The 20,716-nt window shown below is 46.5% G+C and overlaps 1 long non-coding RNA gene across 1 annotated transcript in view; it reads left to right on the top strand.

The window, feature by feature from the left end:
- Positions 1-20,716, top strand: part of LOC132541398 (uncharacterized) — a 45,732-nt gene that overhangs the window by 833 nt on the left and 24,183 nt on the right. Inside the window, exon 2 of the long non-coding RNA XR_009552597.1 lies at positions 4,441-4,644. This is a non-coding gene — a long non-coding RNA (uncharacterized LOC132541398). The remainder of the gene's footprint in view (positions 1-4,440; positions 4,645-20,716) is intronic.

Raw genomic sequence — 20,716 nt, 5'->3', positions numbered from 1 at the left:
CTCCTTTGGAGAGCTAGGCTTCTCACGGGGGGGCTGTGGGGGATGTGCTGTGTGGGGACGGTATAAGCTGAGCCTGGGCACTTCCGCTAATTAACGCGGGACCTTGATCGGCCCATTAGTGCCCTCATCTGACCATGGAGGCTGGATTGAGTCAACACTCAAAAACTTTCTATATGCCTATGGCCACTCTCCGAAGCAGAGAGAGAGGCCAGAGCAGACAGAGCCCGGCAGAGGGTGTGTGACCCTTTTTTTCTCTTTCTTTTTTTCTTTTCTTTTCTTTTCTTTTCTTTTTTTTTACCAGAGCACTTCTCAGCTCTGGCTTAATGCCTGGGATTGAACCTTAGACCTCAAAACCTCCTGCATGAGAATTTTTCCACAATTGTTATGCTCTCTCCCTGGCTCAGATTTTTTTTTTTTTAAAGATTTATTGTATTTATTTGTTTTCAGAAAGCTTTAAAGAGAGAGAGAAAAAAAGAAAAAGAAGCAGCAGCCATTCCATTTTGGTACATGCAATGCCAGAATGGAAGCCTCAGACATACTAGTCTTGCTCTTTCAGTTGAGCTTTTACAGGGTTTGTGTTTTAACAGCAGGTATGGAGTGTTTGCATGTTGACAAGTAAATGTCCTCCACACTAGTTGGGGAAGCACAGGACTGACCACTGTCTGCTCACAGCTCAGATCTCAGTGCTCTGCTGTCCCAGGCCTGGCATTTTGGAGGACAGTACCTTTCTCAGGAGTTGGGTCTCCTAGGTGAAAGGAAGCAGAAGACTCAGCCAGTAACCTTTCCAAAATCCCCAAAGGTCTAGGAACCCACTCACTTCTGTGATAGAAGAGCTTTTGAACCTGGGTTAAACCATTTTTATTTTTGCTTCCTCCAAGAGATGAGTGAGAGGGGTTGGGAGTCAGACATCATTTGTATTTCATTTGAATTCCCAGGTTTTTAAAAAACATTTATTTATTTATATCCCTTTTGTTGCCCTTGTTGTTTTATTGTTGTAGCTATTATTATTGTTGTTATTGATGTTGCTGTTGTTGGATAGGACAGAAAGAATTGGAGAGAGGAGGGGAAGACGGGGAGAGAAAGACAGACACCTGCAGACCTGCTTCACTGCCTGTGAAGCAACACCCCTGCAGGTGGGGAGCTGGGGCACGAACCCAGATCCTTACATGGTCCTTGCGCTTCACACCATGTGGAATTCTCAGTTTTTAACGGAATCCAAGAGGTCTGGTGTGAACACCTCCCTCTTCCGCTGGTGGCTTAAAAGGAGTTTCTTGGCTGTCCTCAGCCTGGGTTGGGTTGTAAATCAAGGCCAAACAGGAACCAGAAACCTTACATCTCTCGAGTAGTCATTAAACCATTATTAAACATACCATGACTTCTCTAAGCCTTATTGGCTTAAACATCACACTGGAGGCATTATAGCCATTAGAGCCTCTAATCTCAGATTGCAGACCTGGCTAGTGTGGTGCAAACACCTGGGGTTGCTATTTCTAGTCAAGTGGAAGGCTCAGCTCAGAACTAAGCTTCCTCTCTGGCCTTACCAAGATCCACTTTTGTGGATCCTATTTATTCAGGCTCAACGCAAACAACTTGTATTGGTCACTCCTATCCACTAATAATAAGTTAGGGTTTTTTTTTTTTTTATTTCTTTTTTCTTTTTTACAAAGACCTTATCGTTCATTGGGATAGGACTATGGTTATGACTGACTTATAGGAGGGTGATAGTTTAAAGATACATATTTCAGCAGCAAAGTTGTCAAGAACTTACTGTGGAAGATGAATGTATGGCAGAAGGACAACATCACCAATGGTTTATTTTATTAAATTACATATGTAATTCTGTTTTTAATATTTTATTTATTTTAATGAGAAGGGGTAGGGAGGAGGAGGGAGAAACAGAACCACAGAGCACTGCTCAGCCCTGGTTTATGGTGGTGGTGGGGATTTAACCTGGGAGCTAAGAGCCTCTGGCATGAAAGTCTTTTGTGAAACCATTATGCTGTCTCTCAAGCTCTATCACAAGTGTTTTGAACAAGTCAACTTGGTTTAAATACCTGTGTCTTGTTTTAGGTGAAACTGAGCCTCAGTTTACTCATCACACAGGATATTTGAGGAGCACTCATGTTTCAATAGGTGTGATGCACTGTCTTAAGAGACTGTAATCAACATTATGACAACCAAAAACAGCAATCCAGGTTTCTAGGTTGTGTCACTGAGCTGGTAGAAGACTCTTGACTCTTAGCTGAATGGGTGTGAATTGAGGACTGAATAGAGAAGCCTGGACAGCCTCGGCCCTGCCCCAGTCCTGCATCACCTCTGGTAACCCAGGGGTCCGTTCTCTGAACAGAACCAGTGTCCATGCTGAGGTGGGTGTTGCCAAAATGTACTGAGGCAGCAGGCTGCCAGGTATTACATTTGCTGTGGATTGATTTTCTCTCTGGTACATGCCATACAGCATACTTACAGGAATCTCACTTAGTGTCCTTTTAAACTGTGAATTCAAGCAACCTGGGAGGTGGCACAGTGGCTAGAACATTGCACTTAATAGACAGGAGGTCCTTTATTTGATCCCGTGTTACATGTGCCAGAGATAGTTTGGTATGTGTGTTTGTTCTCTCTCTTCCTTTCTCTCTGTCCCTCCTTCTCCTTCTCTCCTTCTCTCTCTCTCTTTCTCTCTCTCTCTGTCTCTCTCTCTCTCCTTATAAATAAATAAACCAGGGGCTGGGTGGTGGTGTACTTGGTTGAGAGTACACATTACTATGCATAAGAACCCAGGTTCAAGCCCCTGCTTTCCACTTGCAAGGAGGATGTTTCCTGAGTGGTGAAGCAGGTCTGCAGGTATCTATCTTTGTTCTCTAGCTGCTCCTCCTTCTCAGTTTCCCTCTATCCTATCAAATAAATAAGGGGGAAAAGGGGGGGAAATAAAAATGGATAAACATAAAAAAAACCTCACAAATTCATACTCTTTTAGTCACATATAACCAGGGAATAGTCTGACAAGTGAGGTGCATAAAATGACAACTTTAGAGTTATTAAATTTTAGTATTTAGGAGGGCTAAGAGATGATGAAGTACCATGAAGTACTTATTTCATAGATACAAGCAGTAGCTTTGTGGCCTGGGAGGTGGTGCAGTGCTTGAATCATTGGATTCTCAGTTATAAGGTCCAGAGTTCAGTCCCTGGCACATTGCATGTACTAGAGTGGTATTCTGGTGTGTACCTCCCCTCTCATTAATGAATCTATAAGTCTTTAAAAATAGCTAACACTGGGGGCTGGGTGGTAGCACAGCGGGTTAAGCACACATGGTGCCAAGTGCAAGGACTGTCTCAAGGACCCCGGTTCGAGCCCTTGGCTTCCTACCTTCAGGGGGGTCACCTCACAAGTGGTGAAGCAGGTCTGCAGGTGTCTATCCTTCTCTCCCCCTCTCTGTCTTCCCCTCCTCTTTCGATTTCTCTCTGTCCTATCCAATAACAACAAGGACAACAAAATGAAAAAAAAAAAAATGGCCTCCGGGAGCAGTGGATTCATAGTGCAGGTACCAAGCCCCAGAGATAACCCTGGAGGCAAAAAAAAAAAAAAAAAGTAACACTATCTAATGTATATACATCAATTTATTTAATTCTCACAATTCTATAGTGGAAGAAGCATCGTTATTGTCCCTATATTATAGAAAAAAAGACTGTGGTCACACATGGAACTCATTTGTCCAAGGTAAACATGGTCACTTAGTGGCATGATACTCTCAAAGCCCTGTTCTCCCACCTGACACTGACCACCATTCAGTCCTTCTTTAAGTGACATATCCCTTATCCCAGAAGAAGGCCAGGACTGCCCAGGAAGGGCAGCCATAGTGGATTAGGGAAAGAGCTGGTCCAAGATGGAACCACATTGCTGCCCTGGTGATTACCATGTGGTAGTTGACTGAGACTCACCTCACCCAGCTGAAGTGGCCAGACAATAGGTGAAGAAGGATGGTTTCTTTTAAGCTGAGACCAAATGAATCAGGGTATCTACCACACCTGAGAGGTTTTACAACCCACTGGCACTACCAGATATATGGCTGAATTTTAAGAGAATCTGTGAGTTCGTGATTCATACTGTTTAATCACCAGCTAAATTACAGTAGGGGTTTTCACTGATATATTTCTGATGGAGAAGTGAGAGGAGATGACATGGTGATCCAGATAATTCTGAGTCTTATCAAACAAACAAACAAAAGCAAAAACTTAAGGAAAAGAGAATCTTGACCTGCTGAGAAATTTTTTTTACCATTTTTTTGTAAATTAATTTGCTTATTTTTATTTTTTAATTACTGATGATTTAACATTGCTTTGTGAAATTATACAATTAAACTATTTCTGAAAGGGATGTGTTACTTACTGGCTGTGTCTCTACAACTGTTTCACACCCACTGATTGTTTCATTAATTCATTGAACAGGAGGACCTGCTTTGCAGGCATTTGCTGGCACCAGGATGTAGCAAAGAGTGAGACAGATGTGAGCCCTGCCTTCATTGATGCACATTTTGCTGGAATGGAAGTGTCACCTTCATGATGAAAGAAGAAAAAAAAAATCGGGTGTTTGGATGTGAATTGGAATGAAATCTGGTGTTGAGAGCAGCATTCCTGGCTTCTAGCTATAAGGTCAGTTCTTGAATTAAGGAATCACCAGTCTCAACTATGGCTTTTGTCTTTCATTTTCAACAGCCCTTAGCCCTCACCACATGAAGGTAAATGCTCTTTTTTTTTTTTCTTCTTCCCAACAATGACCCCAAAGGGAACAATGGGAAAGATGTAGTCTTAGATATGACATTTGTTTGACATGTACCACAGACAGAAAAAACTTGGTTGTTTCTTTTCCCCCACCCCTTTCCAAGGGAAGACAGTCAATCTTACCCTTGTCTTGTTTAGACTCTGAAATCCTAAATTGATCCCTATGAAAATTCTGGGTTTGGGAGTCCTGGTAGATTGTTTCTCATTAGTGACACTCTTCCTGGAAGGTCAGCCTAAGGAATGGTAAATAAACCTTCAGATCCGGTGCTTCCTCCTCACTCATGATATTAAAAAAGCAAGAAAGAAGGCAGGGGTGGGGGGTGGCTTGAGAGAGCAGCAAGAAGGCTTTGTGCTGTGGATACAGGGGACATTTGACTGTGGTTCTGACTTCTCCAGGCTGGAGTCCGAGCTTTGGGGTAAAATTTCTGGGATGTTAGGGGGTTATTGTTTTTCCCTTCCGTTGATCTGTTTCATCAGGAGAGCCACTTGACCTCTCTGTACCTCAGTGTCTCTCCTTGAGAGGAGGGATTCCATAGGCTGGCTTTACTGGAATGAATGAAATGGTATTTAGACAGATGTTTCTTGGAACTGTATTTCTCCATTTATTCTTTTCGCCCACCTCCCTGGGGTGGGGTTGTATTGGGGGCAGGAGTAGAGGGGGGTGGGTATCAGGTCTGGTGTGGGGCAATGTCCTCAGAGCCTGCTTAACCCTGTTATCTACCTTATTGTTGCCTCTGTGTGGGGGCACCTGGGCTCTCTGGTAAGTGCTGGCAGGGGCCCTGGAGAAATCATTGTGGGGAGGGTTTTTCTCATGTAATGGTGTCCAGCAAAAGGGAGCAGGTTTAGACCTCTTGGCAGTTTTAACACTTTGATCAGTTATTTCACACATTCATTTATTTGCCAAGCATGTGTTGACTGCCTGCTGTGTGCCTGCAGAGACTTCTCACTGACCAAGTGAGGACACCAAGTGACTGGCACTCATATCACAGGCTATGCAGTGCAGACAGGAGAACCCCAGCCTTGGCTGACCACAGCTGGTCAGGTTAAATGCTGACAGTTAGGTGGGGGCTTGCCAAGGGTTAGAGGGCGGTAGTGTTCCAGAGAGAACAGAGCTGAGAGAGAAAGCCAAGTTGGTAGGCTGTGTTTGCTAGATATTGCTGGGGTCCATGCAGGAAGAGAGTTTAGTTGTGGTGCAGAGTTGGTGGGGTGGTGGCAAACGCTAGAAGAAGAAGGTGGGGTGGTGGTGAGGGGAGAAACAGAGTTGAAAGAGTCCACAGAACTTGGGGCAGTTTCCTAGGTATCTATTCATAGCTTCTGCTAGCCCCAAGTACTGGACTCACTAGTGGGAGATAAGAGTAGTGAATCCCCAGGTACTGAGTGGTCCCCTTATTCCTAGGAGGACCCCACCATCAACAAGCAGACATAAAGGAAACATGAAAACAGCAACAAAAACTAAATGTTCATTTGTTCCCTGGGAGTTGGGAAGTAGAGAAAACAGAGGAGGCTGAGGAGTTGGGGAAGCAGGCTGGGAGGGGGATCTGCAAGGCCTATTGTAGCAGCGCTTTGGCTCATACTGGTAATGCTGGCCAGGGCACCCCCTTGAACTCATTTCAGCAGGAAATCCATTGGTTCCAGAGTGTAGATTCCAGATTTGTTATTTTATAGGGCTAATAAGTATGTAATTATCACATTTGGGGCCATTCTAAGGCAAGGCAAACACACACCCTGGAGCCCCTTTAGAGATAATGTGAGTGGGACCCACCCTGGAGCCCTGACAGAAGCTCAACACTGTGCTCCTGACACATCCACTCCAGTCTGGGTCTGCCCCAGTTGGGGAGGAGAGTGGAGACCACGCTTTGACTGTATAAGGGACTGGCAGAAAACCAAGAGAAGAGGCTGGAGGGGCCTCTCTCCGGACCCTCTGGAGTCTCAGGGGAAGGAGAGGTGGTGTACAGGGAGCAGTAACAACATCCATCACTTATAGAACACCTACAGTGACCAAGGTCAGCACATTTCATCTTATCTCTAGAGTGGGGTACAGGTGGTAGGTAGTTACAGTCCTGTTTTGCAAAGGAAGGAACCAAGATGGGTCAGAGTACTTTGGAGATTCTCCCTGGGTGCTGGGGGACTTGTATCCAAAGCAGCTCACTCAACCAGTTGGCAGGTTGGTGTTGGCTGTGAGTGGGGGTTGTGCTCTCACAACCTGAGACTGGGCCTGGAAGAATGAAGGAGCTACAGATGCAGTCCCCAAAGCCTGGGTGCTACCTTTTTCCTAGACTTCTTCCTCCCTGGGGAATGAGATTTGAATACCTGAACATTTATGCAGTAATACAAGGTGTTTTCAAACGTGCCCTAGCTGGGGAGAGACAGGAGAAACAGAAGCGGGAAGGAACCGATGTCCTCCAGGGTCTCTTCTGGGTGGTGACAGAACTGATGGTCAAGGGGCTGGGAGTCCTGAACTCCAGAGACATAGCCACAGTGGTTAAGGCCTCACAGGGAATATTTGGTGTTCTCTGAGCTCCAGTACAAGGAAATGTGTTGGGATGGAGAATCGTGGGCAGAGAGAGAGGCTGGCAGGTGCTGAGGCCAGGTCATGAGGGCAGCCACTCAGAGCACATGGGACATAACTGCCTGCTCCCGTCGGGGACTTTGTGAAGGAGTAGCAGATGTGGCAACACACAGGCTGGGCAGCACCAGGGTGTGGCCCACCTTTAGGCCACAATGAGGAGCTGCCGTGGAGTGCTGAAAAGTAATTGGGACACAGCCTGGTCCATCACAAGTGTTCAGAACGTGTTGCTGTTTTTAGCAAGAGAATGAGAGCTTTGGGAAGATAATGTTGGGAGCCTGAGCAGAATAACTACAATGATGATGATACCTAATGTGTATCGAATAGTTACTATTAGCCAGGCCCTTTAAGTATATTGTCTCATTTATTATTTATTATTATTATTTTTTAATATTTATTTTATTTATTTATTCCCTTTTGTTGCCCTTGTTGTTTTATTGTTGTAGTTATTATTGTTGTTGTCGTTGTTGGATAGGACAGAGAGAAATGGAGAGAGGAGGGGAAGACAGAGAGGAGGAGAGAAAGATAGACACCTGCAGACCTGCTTCACTGCCTGTGAAGCGACTCCCCTGCAGGTGGGGAGCCGGGGTTCAAACTGGGATCCTTATGCCGGTCCTTGTGCTTTGCGCCACCTGCGCTTAACCCGCTGCGCTACAGCCTGACTCCCCATCGTTTATTATTATGTTTAAAATTTTAAAAATTCATTTTCTTTTTAAAAAAGATTAATTTATTTATTAATGAGAAAGTTAGGAGAGAGAGAAAGAATCCGACATCACTCCGATATATGTGCTGTTGGGGACTGAACTCAGGACCTCCTGCTTAAGAGTCCAATGCTTTATCCACTGCACCATCTCCCAGACCACAATTTATTTGTTTGTCTATTGCCACCAGGGTTCATTGGAGCTTGGTGCTTGCATAATGAATCCACTGTTCCTGGCAGCCCCTTCCTTCCTTCCTTCCTACCTTCCTTCCTTCTGATAGGGCAGAGCAAAATTGAGAGGGAAGGGGGCAGTAAGAGGGAGAGAAGAAGAGACATCTCTAGCACTGCTTCACAGCACATGAAGCTACCCCCCCACAGGCAGTGGCCAGAGGCTTGATCAGGGGTCTTTGTGTACTGTACCAAGTACACTCAACCAGGTATATGATCATCCAACCATTGTTGTTGCCATCATCATCATCATCATCATCATCATTATATGAGAGTGCTACTCAGCTCTAGTTTATGGTGGTGCTGGGGATTGAACCTGGGACCTTTGGTACATCTGTCATAAATGCCTTTTTTCATCACCATTTTGCTGTCTCCCCAGTTCTTTCATTTAATTCTAATAATCTCCTTATCAAGGAGATATACTATTTTCATTTTACAGATAAGAAAACTAGGTGGGGATAGACAGCATAATGGTTATGTAAAGTGATTCTCATGCCTGAGGCTGGTTCCAAAATCTCAGGTTCAATCTCCCGCACTACCATAAGTGAGAGCTGAACAGTGCTCTGGTTAAAAAGAAGAAGAAGAAGAAGAAGAAGAAGAAGAAGAAGAAGAAGAAGAAGAAGAAGAAGAAGAAGAAGAAGGAGAAGAAGGAGAAGAAGGAGAAGAAGGAGAAGAAGGAGAAGAAGGAGAAGAAGGAGAAGAAGGAGAAGAAGGAGAAGAAGGAGAAGAAGGAGAAGAAGGAGAAGAAGAAGAAAGAAAACTAGGACATAGAGGCACACAGAGAGAAAGTCACTTATCTAAAGTAGTCAGGAGACAGAGGAGAAGGGGACAGTTAGCATGTGAGAGATTCTTCCAGATTTGGGATGACTAAGGCCTGAAACTGGGTGACTAGAAGATACTGCTGAGAAGAGGCATTGAATGGGGAAAAATGGCCAGATTTAGTGCCAGATGTGGAGCTGGGGGTACATGGATAATCTAGCCCAGAGAATGGAGGCTGCCAGGAGGGGGCACTGGGCTATGTTTGGAGGGGTCATTTCACATTCCTGAGCTAGATTCTCATCTCCAAACAGGCCTTTCATTCAGTGCATGGAGTAACTGCAAAGTCAGGACATCTACAAGGTGACAACACTGGTCCTCGCAGGTGCTTAGGAAACCTGGGCTCTTTCTGGGTGCTGTTGCCCTTTTGAGAGTGTGGGCCACCCTACACACTAATCTAACCCCATCTAATTGGCTGAAGTGGGCTTAGAGACAAAGAACTTAGTCCTGGACATGATTCCTTGCAAGCAAGTAGGATATATGGGGAAGGGCAGGGCCTAGGAGTTGAAGGAATTTTGTAGGTAACCCTGAGGAGGTTATAAAACACTCAGTCCCTTTGAATAGGTGGAGAGGGTGGAGAGGGTGGAGAGAGCTGGTGTGTGTGTGTGTGTGTGTGTGTGTGTGTGTGTGTGTGTGTGCATTTTGGAGTTTAGGATTGAATTGACAATGATGTTTTTAGAAACAGCACCTATCTTTGGAGGTGGGAACACTGTGCCTGCCAAGGGGCTTGGGGTTGGGATGTAGTGGCTGCCGATCAGCTGTGGGGGTCTGAGGCACTGTTGGTGGAGTGTGAATAAAATGTGTGCATGTGTGGAGTATGTGTGACTGTGTCTCCCCACTCTTTGTTTAGAAGCCTCATACCCCTGCATCTGGGTAACCCCTGACTTTTATAGGGTCTTCACAGAGGAGAATGTCTGTACCACACACAGATCCCGGGGGGGGGGGGGGTTGTAGGCACATTTGCACCAAATTCATAGGACAAAGGGACCGGATATTTCACTGCCTGATAAGCTTCATAAAATAGTGGAACTGAGTAATTTTGTTGCTGCCTGAATGAAGTATTCTAAGAACCCATGCCAAGAAGATAAATAAGGCTGGTGCTCCAGGATAGGAGCTAAAACAAATGTGCAGTGAGAGGTACATCAAAGTAAGACTAGTTCTCCTGATGACTGAGTGGGGTTCTGTGTGTGGTGAGTGTGTGTGTGCGTGTGTGTACATGTGCACATGCAGACAAGTGTTCAGCAGACACCAGGCCACTTCAGGGGCCTGGAGATGTAGCCTGGGCTCTTGTCTATTCCTCAAAAGGTGCCCTTCTACACTATAGGCCTGCTTGGGATTTGGCTAGGATTAGGCCAGTCCTACTTGGCATAAAGAGAAAGCAGCGTTGCACCATCCTAGAGATTCAGACCTACAGTCAACCAGCTGGAGGCAGACTGAAAGATGTACACCACAAAATCTGGATGGAACCTCTAAGTGGACTTGGTAACCAGCCCTCAATGGTCAATTGTAAGATTTGTTCTGTGCTACTGATGGGCTGCAAACTCTCCTGTTCAGTTCTCAACATTTCAGGTGGTATGGAAGAAACACAGAGGCAGGGCACTAGACCAGAATGTTAGATCTGAATAGAGAATCAGATCTAATAGACAACACGGGTTCATGGAGTGCTATCTTCCTTGGGCAGCAAGCTGCATACATTGAGGAATTTGCTCAAAGGCAAGTGATTGGCCCCTGCCTCAGACCTACTAAGTCAAAAACTCTTGGGGGGGTGGGGTAAAGCTCCGTTATCTTTGTTTTAACTATTCTCCCCCAACCCCTGTTGAAACAAAAACAGTCTGAGGTCTAAGAGCAACTGAACTGGCCTGCCATCTTCATTTCAGAGTAAGTGGAGTAAGCAAACCAATGGCAGTGTGTTTGCCAAGAGCCTACAGCTAATTAGGACATAGCCACTTTCCTCCTCATCCATATGGTCTTAGCTATTTATTTTGCAAGTAACATGGAGGGACTTTTAATAATTATTTTTTCTTAGAGGCAATTGTTATGTGTTTATATATTTTCCATTTGTTAATAAGCTACTGAGATCAGCCGTATTGTTGGGGCCCACCAAACCTTGAAGATATTTACTAGAATGTTGAGGTCTGGGAAGTAGACTGTCTTTCCAGTTTGGCCCTACTGCCATGCAGCCAGGCTATAGAACCCTAAGCTGTCCCCAAGGCTACCACAGCACTGCCTGTCCCCAGATGCTCTCTCTGTAGTCCCATCAGCAGCCCTAGAGGCTTTCTTTGGGGGATGTTTTGGTTAATAATCCCTCCCTGGATTCACCAGGCCAAGTGTGGGTGGGTTAGTGTGTGAGGGATTAGTTTCTCATCCATTGACCCAGGCTGTTTCCTGAGAAGACCTGCCTCTCCTTCGGCTCTTACAGTGGGCCCAGCATGTTTCCAATCTTATGCCAGTGTTTTCCCCCAACAGAGTAAGGCTTTAATGGGGTAGATTTGTTCTCTGTACGGGGAAACATGTGGGCCCTTGTCAGAAGCTGAGGTAACAAGCCTGCCACAACCATTTGGTCACTTCTTGGGGCTCTCATCCCTGAGCTCAGAAGGGTAAGTTTCCTAGATGTGGTGGTGTAATGACAATGAGGGACCCTCTGAGACTCTGGGGTGAGTAAACTCTTCTACAAGAGCAAAACTGTGTCAGATAACATGTTTGCATCAGCCCAGATTCCTGGAGAATACATACAAAGTTTCTGCTGTCTAAATTTCCTTACAAATAGAGAAGGGAATAGTTTGCTTTGACTGGTATGAACTGGACTTTCCTAGGTGCATTTAAAAAAGAAAACCCACCTCCTGTTCCAAAGACCAGGATGGAGAAGGTCAGCAAGAAAGCTGGAGAGGAGGAAGCCCAGGGCAGGGTAGACCCCAGGGTGCCTCCCTACCCCAAACCCTAATAAACAAAGTCCCCCACCCTTCTCGGGGAACTAGCTTTTCTTTTCCCGAACCCAGAGTTCTTTCCTGAAATTTCTGGAACTGGCAAGAACTGTAAAGCAAGTTCAGGGAGTTGTGATATCCTGGGCTATTTTGTTTGACTCCCCAGCATCCTCCACTGATTCTCCTGCCCAATCAGGGACCCATAACCTGCAGTCAAATCATTAAAGTCAATTTCATTCTGAGCATTTCACAAAGCCCTTAGTAATTGGAGTTTCCCTGGAGTATTACAAAATCAGGTTTGGAAATCTCAGATCAAGAGGACGTTGGGCAATGGGTGAAGGAGACAAAGAAGAAAACAGAGAGTGAGGGGAGTGAAGAAGGGAGTGAAGAAGGGAGAGGAGAGTTTTTTGTTTCCACTGGGTCTTCGGATTGGGCTGTGAGGCTCAGGCCGGGTGTAACAGTGATTCAACCCTGAAATGGTTTGCTCAGTCCTGATGTTCACAGAACAGAGATGTATACAAAGCAAAGAGAATGAAAGAAGCAAGGAGAAATTCTCTCTGGGGCTCACCACCTAGCCTATGACAGGAGAAGCCTATGACCCAGGAAGAGACACTGCTTTGGAGCCTCCTCCCCCCAAACGCCAAAAAGAAATAAACACATAAATAAAAACATAAAAAAAAAAAAAGAAAACCATCCAACTCGTAGTTGACTTAAAGGGCACTCACTTAATGCATGTAAAGCCTGCTGTTTTGAATTTGGCCCCTGAAAACTCGCCTCCTACCCCGGAAGATTTAGTTTATTAAATGGTCCACACCTGAAAGTAATTGAATCTCGGTCTAGGTACCGGGCTGTGTAGGGAGACAGAGGATTGGCCCTGGACCCGCGCCTCGGTTTCCCGCTGCGCCCGCTTTGCGGAGAGCGGCGGGGCTTGCGGGCTTGCGGGCTTGCGGGCTTGCGGGCTTGCGGGCTTGCGGGGTGGGCGCTGGGCGCTGGGCGCTGGGCGCTGGGCGCTGGGCGCTGGGCGCTGGGCGCTGGGCGCTGGGCGCTGGGCGCTGGGCGCTGGGCGCTGGGCGCTGGGAGGACGGCTGGCAGCCCGGCTTGCGGACGGGAGCAGGAAGGATGGCGGGCAGGCGGGATCTGAGTGTGGCTCTGGGCAGGGGTTGTGCCCACATCGCCAGCGCCCTCACTGCCAGGCCCGCCGCTGCCCGCATCCGCGTCCCGCCAGTGCGCCCGCAGAGACTGTCGGCCCGCCGGTTCAGAGTCCCCTTCTGAAATGGCAGCAAGAGACTGAAATAGATAAAAGCACTTCAAGTTTAATGTCAACACCGAATCTCTATAAAACCAGATCAAAGCGAGCAGACACCGGCTTCTCCTCGGAGCAGCGGCGCCCAGAGTGGAGCTCACCTCACGGCCTCCCCGAGCTTCTCTCCAGCGGGGCAGCCCAGCAGCCCGGCTCCTGAGCAGGCTCGGGGCGCGCAAAGGAAATGGGCTCCTCGCCCAGGGGCGGTGTGTGGGGTGGTCTGGTCCCCACTAACGGCCCTGGGGACTGTCCACCGCATCGGCCCCTTACAGGGTCCCCAGTCCGGAGGCGGCCAAGGGCATCGCTGAGCCGGAAGCTCAGCATGGGGACCCTGGATAGACAGACGTTGCCGGGTGAGTGAATGGCGGTGGGCGGTGGGCGGTGGGCTGGCAGCGGGACCCACAGGCTGGCGGCTGCGGCTCAGAGCCAGTTGCTCGGTTCCCTGCAGCTGTCGGGAGCCCCTGCCGCGGGCAGCGAGCGGCCGTCTTCCCGAGGGCCCAGCTCGGGGCTGCCCAAGCCTTCCCGGGGCTCCTGCTGCGGAGCGCGCTCATGCTTTCATTTTCTCCAAACCTTTTTTCAGTTCATTCTTTAATAAACTTACTTGTGTCCGTTCCTCGAGGGTGAATGACTCCCAACGGGGTCTGTCTCCCACCTCCTTCCTTCCCTCGGCATTTTTTTTTTCTTGGAGATTATTGCGGAGCCCATACACCCTCCCAGAGGGAAGGAGCAGAAGAAGTGGACTCCTTTCTAATTACAAACCTGCAATCTAGAGCCTAGAGGTTAAAGACCACGAGAAACGCCAAGGAAGACAAGCCCTCATGTCTCATACACAGGGAGAACTTTATTAGTAGCAAAACTGCAGTCTCTTTCTCTCACCCCACATAAAGTAGAATTGTAAATTTCGGACGTTCTCTGCATGTATCAGTTTTATGCGCTGTAGCATTCCACCCCTCAGGACATAAATTTCCATGTCTGCCAAGTCTGCCCATAGGTAGAACCATATGTCTATTTTGTGTGCCTGTTGCAATGGGCGATTCATGGCTGTGCACCTCTGGGAGAAGGTTGTCTGGATGGGTATGAATGGAGGGTCCTTTGTGTTTGGACATCTGGGGGAAATACCCAGGACTCACGTTGATAAATAAACCAGCCCATGAGGATATCATTGCATACATAGTCTGAAATTACAGGAAATTCACAAGCAGAAAAAAGGGAGGAAAATTAAAGAGTGGCCGAGGGGGAGGGGAGAGGAGAAAGGTTGTGAAGTTAAGGGAGAGGAAGAGAAGAAAGGGAAAGAAATGCAAAGAGTCAGATACAAGATACAGTGACAGATGACAAAAGGCAAGGAAACACACACACACACACACACACACACACACACACACACACACACACCAAGGGGGAAGGTGGTGGGAAATGTCACAAAAAGACAGATTCTGAGAGTAAAACAGTGAGAGGGAAATGGCTTCTGCTAGGAAAAGAAATACATAGAAGTGGAAAAAGAGAGACAGATAAATGGGAGGAGGAGATAGAGGAGGTACAACAAGAGAAAGGCTTCAGGAAAGATGGAGAGACAGAGTGGAGCCCAGTGGGGGTTGGGGGGAGGGGAGAAGAAGATCTAGGCATTGGAAGTGGGGAGACTTCCCAGAACTTGGCACCTCCCCAGGGCCTCACTTCTCAGATTTCCCCAGTGAAATCCAGGGAAGCCTTTGTGGGCGCCGTTTGTTTGCTCCAGACCTGGATCTTAAGATGCCTTGATTTGGTTTTTAAACAGTTGGGTTTGCAGCCTTCTGGGCTGGGGCAGGGGTCTGCTAGCCATCCCTCAACCTGCAGATTGGATTGAATTTCGGCCACTTTGATGGTCCTGTAATCGGCCTCCAGTTTTCCAATTTCCAATCCCCTCCACCAGGCTGGGAGTTGAAACAGGACTTTAAAGACCTCTTTGATAACGTCTCATGGTTACATATTTCCATAACAATTTTCTTTACCAGATCGTTATGTCTGATGCAGCCCCAGATGTTGGGGGGGGGGGAGAATAAAAAAGAACCAGTTCCCTCTGTCCCAGCCTACCAGGCCCTGGATGGAGACAGGCGGCACACCTAAACCTCCCCTGGCTTTTCTTGCTATCACTGTACTTTCCTTCTCCTCCAGCTTGGCCATGCTTTCTGAATTCTTACTGGGTCTGGGGAATCATCTTAGCATGTAGCTCTGACACCACTGGGACCCCGGACTTCCCCACCCTGAATGCCCTTCCTTGCTGTCTGCTGGGTGACACTTTGTGCAATCAATCAATTACCCCATAATAATGTGCCAGTGGGTCAGAATGATTTCAGGTGGCCCTCTGGGAGACACAGTGTTCTCAATGGCCCCATGGATCTTCTATTATCCCTCTAAGTTTGATTGAACGTTACTGTGTGAAGGCACCAAGAGGGCTGCAGCCTCTGCATTGCTGGGGAAATGAGACATGTATGCAAATAGCAGGGATGGAGGCTGAGTGGGTGTGAAGAATGCTGGAGAAAGGGAGCAATAAAGTGGCTGCTGCTTCAAAGGCAGCAGGAGGACTCTGGCTGAGGACATCTGGGAAAGCTTCATGGAAGAGGCAGCATCTGCCTTGGGCCCTGGAGAGTAAGCAAGGTGGTGAAGGGGAAAAGGTGGGTTCTGTGGTAGGCTGTTGAAGGCAGATATTTTTGGTGTTTTCTCTGCAGAGAAGGCTTGGGGGAAGGGTAGGAGTAGTTTCCCCTCATTTGATTCATTCCACTCAACACTTGTTGAAGTGGGTACCACACTGAAAACACTGGGCAAGAGGTGGCTGAACGGAGGGGGCAGATCCCATTCTTCTGGGCACTGTTGGCATAGATCATGCTCCATAGAATTCTGAGGGGGTACTCAGTGCTGCCTGGGTAGTATAAGGAAAGGTGGAGCGGGCAGCAACCAATCCTTCCCATACTGTTAGCAGAGCAGCTTTTACTTAAAAAAAATTTATAAAAAGGAAACACTGACAAAACCATAGGATAAGAGGGGTACAACTCCACACAGTTCCCACCACCAGAACTCCATATCCCATCCCCTCCCCTGATAGCTTTCCTATTCTTTAACCCTCTGGGAGTATGGACCCAAGGTCATTGTGGGGTGCAGAAGGTGGAAGGTCTGACTTCTGTAATTGGTTCCCTGCTGAATGTGGGCATTGACAGGTCGATCCATACTCCCAGCCTGTTTCTCTTTTTCCCTAATGGGGTAGGGCTCTGGGGAAGTGGAGCTCCAGGACATATTGGTGGGGTTGCCTATCCAGGGAAGTCTGGCAGGTATCATGCTAGCATCTGGAACCTGGTGGCTGAAAAGAGAGTTAACATACAAGGCCAAAAAAATTATTGATCAGTCATGAACTTAAAGGCTGGAATAGTGCAGATGAAGAGTTGGGGGGCCCCCATTTTGTAGATAGCTAGTAGGCATATTTTAGTTATAGTCCAAAGGGCCTGTGGCTATACTAGTTTTTTTTTTTTTTTTCCCTGAGTCTGAAATCTGATATACAGGTGGATCCAAGTTATTGTCTGGGGAGATGATGTCATGGCTGGAAAAGGAACAGAAAGCTGGATCAGGAAAGAGAGTAGCTCCCTAGTATGGGAAAGGGGTATAAATATTGTTGACTATAAACCCCATCAATTTGATTTGGTCTGGGGCCCATATTTAGCTTAGGAGCCTATGTGACCTCTGCATCCCTGTAGATCTGAGCTCACATTCTGTGGTCATGAGTAGGAACATTCCAAGCTGCCCCAATATCAGGACCCATCTTCCTCAGGTGTAACATAGAGTATGTTGTCCATCCTCTCTTTGGAGGATGGAACATTCTCTACTGTTGTTGATCCAAGTTGAGGGCAAGGTCCTATGGGGGGTCCACAAAGGGGTCTATTTTGTTGTTCCTGATAGAGATGACTGGTAACAAGGTGAGAGGGATTTGGGGTCTAGGGCCATCATGTCTGTTCAGGTATCTCAGGGCTCTCCGAATAGGGGTCCAGCTGATGGGGTGGCTTGATAATGACTAAAGAGTCATCATTAAAGTATGCAAGTCTCCTGTCCTTATTCAACTTTTGCAGTCCTTGCTTTGCTAAGGTTTGCTTTGGAGTGAGAGAGAGAACTGTAATAGGAAGTAGGTGAGGAGGGTATCTAAGCCTAATTAGATACTATTTCATTAGGAACCTTATATTGACTCACGCAGACTGTTGTGTACTTTTGCTTTCAGGTATATATTTTGCCCTAATTTATGGATACATGTGAACATATGCTCTATCTCATGGGACCTGGTCTATATCTAGGTCTTGGGGCTTTGTTAGGAAGTGAACCACCTGGAATGGAATTAGAGAATACTATGAAAGGAAAGGTCTCACCCGAGTAATGAGGGTGAAGGGTTGACATTCCACGCCTGATGTCTCTGGACACAGTCTGAAGTGAAGCATGCTGAGGTGGTACTCATTGCATTGATTATGTTGGGATCAGCAGATGCAATATCATTTGATATGGATTGAGAGAAGCATGCAGGAAAGTGAGCCCTACCCTAGAGGTTCCAGGACTGGCGAAATATAGGCTCTATAGAGGAAGCAGGAGGTTCCTGCTGTCTTAAGGTTAAGAAGACTATAGATAGTTATTGCTATAGTCATATTATTTGGTAGTTGGGTTAACTTTGAAAAATTCCTTTGTTAGGATTTGCTGTATCATACACAACATCACCATAATATATATCCTTTGACATTATTTGTATATAGCTGTGCCACTGGTTGCTTCTATTCTCCCTGGTCTAGGCTGTTGAGAGAGTCAACATATCAAAGACTCAGCCTATGTATTAAAAAGACTCAGTCTGTGCTTTAAAAAGTTTGAGACATACAATCATTTTCCCCTCTCATATTAATTAAATAGTGATTTATATAACTGCAAATTAATAGGAGTGTACATAAACACCATTCCCAGCACCAAAAGACTGTGTCCCATCCCATCCACCCCCCCACCCTGGAAAGCCAAATATCCACCCTCACCCTCACCCCAGGGTTTTTATTTTGGTGCCCTACTCCACAGTTTTTACTTTTTATGTCTGGGGGTTTCCATGTGATGATTCCTTTGAGAGAGAAGAGAGAGGGCTCTGATCCTTTAAAGGGGCATAACTACTTGACTTGTAGGGGTTTATACAGTTTAGAAAGGAGTTGAGTGGGTAACAGTGTGTGAGAGCTAGCATACCTGGTAGAGCATACACTTTATCATGTGTGTGAGGACCTGAGTTGGAGATCCCAGCCACCACATGGTAGTGTTTCTTCTCTCTCATCTACAAAAAAGAATATCTGGGAACAGTGGAATCACATAGACATGAAGCACCTACTGAAAATCTTGGCAGAAAAAGAAAGCAACTAATTGAAAAATTAGCAAATGGAAGCATGAGACTGTGTCAGGAAGTAAAGACAATGAGTTGGTCACATGAACACCTGAGTTTCTGGTTAAAGAAACCCCAAAGCCACTGGGCTTCCCATGGCAGTATGTGGCCAATACATAGAGCCGGTACCCAGTCTAAGCTGTTGCTTTTACCTGGCCTGTCTTCCCTTTGCTGCATCCCCTGCTGATTGGGAATGGCTGGGCTTCAAATACACCCAGAGCACATCAGGTGACATCCCAAGACCAGATCCCAAAGATGGAGTGTATTTGTGCATGTGTGTGTCGTTAGGGGTATTGGGATCAGTGGCCTGAACTCTACCACAGAAATTCCACCTCCCTACTCTTCTTTTGCATTGTTAGCTGCAATATGATAAACCACCACTAAGGGGCAGGACAGAAACATGGGGCATGGTTGACTGAAGACCAACCTTAATTTATTTTTTAAAATATTTTATTTATTTATTTATTTCCCTTTTTTGTTGCCCTTGTTGTTTTTATCATTGTTGCAGTTATTATTATTGTTGTTATTGATGTTGTTGTTGTCAGATAGTACAGAGAGAAATGGAGAGAGGAGGGGAATACAGAGATGGGGAGAGAAAGATAGACACCTGCAGACCTGCTTCACTGCTTGTGAAGCGACCCTCCTGCAGGTGGGGAGCCAGGGCTCAAACTGGGATCCTTATGCAGGTCCTAGAGTTTTGTGCCATGTGTGCTTAACCTGCTGTGCTACAGCCTGACCCCTGGTTTTTAAAAAATCTTTTATTTTTTATTTTTTGAGATAGAATGTATGACACCATTTTTTATTTTTTATTTATAAAAAGGAAACACTGACCAAAAACATAGGAAAAGAGGGGTACAACTCCACACAATTCCTACCACCAGAACTCCGTATCCTATCCTCTCCCCTGATAGCTTTGCTATTTAACCCTCTGGGAGTATGGACCCAAGGTCATTGTGGGATGCAGAAGGTGGAAGGTCTGGCTTCTGTAATTGCTTCCCCGCTGAACTACACCATTTAAAAATATTTACTTATTTATTTTCCCTTTTGTTGCCCTTGTTGTTTTTTATTGTTGTAATTATTGTTATTATTACTGATATTGTCATTGTTAGATAGGACAGAGAGAAATGGAGAGAGGAGGAGAAGACAAAGAGGGGGAGAGAAAGATAGACACCTGCAGACCTGCTTCACCACTTGTGAAGCAACTCCCCTGCAGGCGGGGAGCCAGGTGCTCGAGCTGAGATCCTTACACCGGTCCCTGAGCTTTTTGCCACCTGCGCTTAACCCACTGTGCTACCGCTCGACTCTTTACACCATTTTTTATAAAAGCATAACATTTCTCATTTTTCCACACAACAAAACAACTCCCACTAGCAACCTTGATTTTTTGACATTGCCAGCAGAAAGTATAGAGCTCATTCTGCACTCCAGGTGAGCACAGCTCCTGCCTGCAACGAGATTACCTTCCCATAAGGACTTCAGTGAAACAAGTCCTACTTTAAAGTGAGCAAGGGTGCCTGGTGGTAGAACACCAGGCTAAGCACAGATAGTGCAAAGCAAAGATCCCGGTTTGAGCACCCAGCTCCCCATTTGCAGGGGGTTAAAGCAGGTCTGCATGTGTCTATCTTTCTGCAGTCAAGTGCCCTACCCCTGAGCTATACCTCCTGTTAGGTGTCTTTCTCTCCCCCTCCTTGTCTTCCTCTCCTCTTAATTTCTCTCTGTCCTATCCAAGAGCGGAAACAACAAATGGAAAAAAGATGGCCACCAGGAGCAGTGGATTGATTCATAGTGCAGTCACCCAGGCCAAGCAATAACCTGGAGGCAATAAATAAATAAATAAATAAATAAATAAATATTAATAATAAAGTGAGCAGCAGAGTCTGTTGGGGTTGTAGCTGGAGACCCTACCTCTTCTTGCACCCTACCGTGACTCCCACTCCAGCAGCCCCTGCTGGGCTTCAGCTACCGGACTTCTGAGCAGTCCCCACTGGATTATCCAGCTGAA

Source organism: Erinaceus europaeus, chromosome 11 (genome assembly GCF_950295315.1).
Source record: "Erinaceus europaeus chromosome 11, mEriEur2.1, whole genome shotgun sequence".
Classification (NCBI taxonomy): Eukaryota; Metazoa; Chordata; class Mammalia; order Eulipotyphla; family Erinaceidae; genus Erinaceus; species Erinaceus europaeus.
The sequence above is the reverse complement of the archived record's forward strand: the minus strand, read 5'-3'. Positions and strand labels throughout refer to the sequence as shown.